The sequence below is a fragment of the Prenolepis imparis genome, unplaced genomic scaffold (assembly GCF_030444845.1).
Source record: "Prenolepis imparis isolate NDT839.2.m4 unplaced genomic scaffold, iyPreImpa1.0 SCAF_6, whole genome shotgun sequence".
Taxonomy (NCBI): domain Eukaryota; kingdom Metazoa; phylum Arthropoda; class Insecta; order Hymenoptera; family Formicidae; genus Prenolepis; species Prenolepis imparis.
The window spans coordinates 14,411,873-14,415,280 of NW_028141164.1; the positions used below are offsets into that span (position 1 = coordinate 14,411,873).

At 29.7% G+C, this 3,408-nt stretch overlaps 1 long non-coding RNA gene across 1 annotated transcript in view; it reads left to right on the top strand.

Annotated features, from left to right (window-relative positions):
- The first annotated feature begins 249 nt into the window (after positions 1-249).
- The window catches only part of LOC145936970 (uncharacterized), a 49,883-nt gene continuing 46,724 nt past the window's right edge, over positions 250-3,408 (top strand). Inside the window, exons 1-2 of the long non-coding RNA XR_014425457.1 lie at positions 250-328; positions 2,403-2,555. This is a non-coding gene — a long non-coding RNA (uncharacterized LOC145936970). The remainder of the gene's footprint in view (positions 329-2,402; positions 2,556-3,408) is intronic.

Genomic DNA, 3,408 nt, shown 5'->3' on the forward strand with positions numbered 1-3,408 from the left:
CAATAAATAAGTTAAAAGAATTTTAATCATATAATGTATCAATACTCATGTATACATGTATGTATAATCCTGTCATGTTTTGACGCGCGCGATATAAATCCTGGACAAGCAAAGTGCTTCGCACGTTGCGAATATCAACAAACCAGGACATTCGTAGAGAACAAATACTTACATACCAGATTAGCTTTAAATATCGAATATATACACTTTACGATCTACTTATCGCATGTTTAATGCTTCCTTTATCACCACGTGTCTAATTCTCGCCCTTTTCCGTTTGGAATCTCGAACAGAACAGACGTGTGGGACGTGTGCGAGTATTCCAATTGTAAGTAAATTTAATTAAGACAATTTAATTATAAGACAATTATAATTTTAGTTAGGAAGAGGATTATTAGATAAATGTATCTTACGTATAAAAAATGTATTTTATTCAAATTCATCGCATTCACAATGATAATCTTATTTTTATGGTTGTTCCTGCCTTCGGAAGATTTTTACTTATTTCGTACGTGTCTAGATATATATTTTTTTATTCTCGATTACGTGATAATTTGCTAATATATTGCAACTGACAAACAGAAGTGAATTTAATTCTTGTCAGTAAATTTCTGATAATCCCGTCTCGCGAAAAGCACTAATTTCCGTTAGACAAATTGCGTGTCACCCCAAATATTTATTTGGTATTGAAGATTGATATTTAGGTAGAGCTAAGCTATCGCACACAGCTATACATTATTATTACTACTACACATTTTTAGATACATTTTCATTGTTTAATTTATAATGCAACAAACAGCAGCATGTTTGCAAGTAGAAGGTGGGCATTGTGAACAATTAATATGATTAAGAGAATCATATTTACATAAAAATTGTTAATGTCTGGTATTTTTTGTTACAATATTAATAAAAATATCTATATTTCGATAATTGATAATAAGCTGAATTGACCTATAGTATAAACTTTTTTGCTTAGAATGAACTCTTAGATTATATTAGAACTTTGTCCCTACTCGAGAAACACCTTGTATATATTGATGATATGTGTATATATACAGGGTGATTCAGAACAACCTGATGTCCTTGAAATATGATATTCTTGAGCGAATTCTGAGATTTTTCCTTTTACAAAATTTTGTCCGAAGCTTAGTTTTTGAGTTATAATTGAAAATAGTTGGCAAATTACGAGTCCGATACAACGGGCAGACAGGGACGGCGCAACGCGTCACGAGACTAATGCCTTCTCTCTCTCTCTTTCTCTAAATAGTCAATATTATTGCACAATATTTGATACTGATCTTTTAAAGTTTATTGAATCATTATTTGCCAGTTATGCAAAACTTACATTTGAATATTTTATTCTCAAGTGTTATGTTATAACCTTCCTAGACAATAAATAATATTGTATAATATTGTACAGAAAAACTTGCAATAATAATTCAATAAACTTCAAATATCAATATCAAATATTGTGCAATAATAGTGATTGACTAGAGGAGGGAGAGAGCATTAGTGTCGTGACGCCGTCCCTGCCTGCCTGTTGTACCGGACTCGTAATTCGCTAACTATTTTTAATTATAACTCAAAAACTAAGCTTCGGACAAAATTATGTAAAAGGAAAAATAGTCTCAGAATTCGCTCAAGAATATCATATTTCAAGGACATCAGGTTGTTCTGAATCACCCTGTATATGTATATATATATCATTTACATATCATATATATATACAGGGTGTCCGGTAATAGTCGCATCAACCGTCGTGTGCAGGTAGAGCTAGTTAAACCGAGTAGAAAAGTCCTCTACCATTTTGCGATATTCTCAATAATAAGAGAGATATTAATTAATAAAGATCGGCCAATTCGCGTAACGACGACGAGAAGAGACAGCCCAGTTTTATGTCGTTACTAAGCATGCGGCGAAAAGAAACAGTATAATGTTACACGGTTGCTAAGCGCGCGATGAAGCGGGGAGGAGCGCTTTACAAAAGACAGTAACTCCATACGAGTAGCGCTAACTCTGGACCCCCGAGTGGGCTGTCTCTTCTCGCCGCACGCTTATCATCGCGCGAATTGGCTGATTTTCTTTAATTTATTTCTCTCTTATTATTGAGAATATCGCAAAATGGTAGAGGACTTTTCTACTCGGTTTAACTAGCTCTACTTGCACACGACGGTTGATGCGACTATTACCGGACACCCTGTATATATATATATCATATACATATACATACATATATATATATATATATATATATATATATATATATATATATATATATCCACAATCAATATCAAACAAATTTATTAGATATCAAACTCAATATACAAATACCGAGTCCTGAAAAACAGGAATTCTCTTTTCCCTTTTATATCAAATTTACATTTAAACTGGTTCGTCTGCAGGACAATCTCGCCTAGAATGCTGGACAAGGGAACATAGAGGATTTCCTGTAACACAGAGGAACACAGAGGAGAATCCTGTAAATGTAAAACACTGATGAAAATACGTCGAAGTAATTCTTAATTGCAACTTTAATCCTCTTAATTAAACATCAAGTAAGTCATAAAAAGGCGTGCGACTAATCGATTTGTAGGCAGTTGAATCGTAAATTTATGTATAGGTAATATATATTATATATATATTTTTAAACAATACATTTATAAAAAAAATTTATATAGATAAAATTTATTTACATTGCAATAAAAGTATATATATATATACATTGCATTTTAATTTTAACTTCGATTTGAATTTTGTCTTACATACATATTTTGAAGCAATATATAGATTTTCAAGAAGACATAACTTTGTAAAAAAAAAAGAAAGAAAACAACACTTACAAAACACATAAATCAAGATATATAATAACGTTACTTATTTAATATTATATTTATTGCAAACAAATCAATTAAAAAAAACCGACAATTTATTTATATGTGTGCTTGTGTAAAAGAAAAACAAGCTTATACATTTTTACAAATATCATGCTACAATTAGCTATTTTAAAAGAAAAAATATATATAGTTATTATTTAAAACAATATAATCTTGAAACTTTATACACGTTATTATGTTATGTTCTAGTTATACTCGAAAATCAAAACATCAATTTAAAATTAACAGAAGTTATTTTAAAATATTATATTATTTTAAAATAAATCGCGAATTGTATCTTCACTGGTTTTATGATACAAATCGCTGTGTTTTTATTAAAATATAGTAAATAGTAATTAATGAATATTTAATAATTTAATAATATTAATCAATAGATTATTTCACTGTTTTACTTCATTATATTTTTGTCAGAAATACAAAAGCCTCTTGATAGTTTGCCAAAGAGTTAATAATTTTATTGAAAGATTGTTCTAGAAGTAATTGGAAATAGCCGAATTAATTTTTATATTTGCTT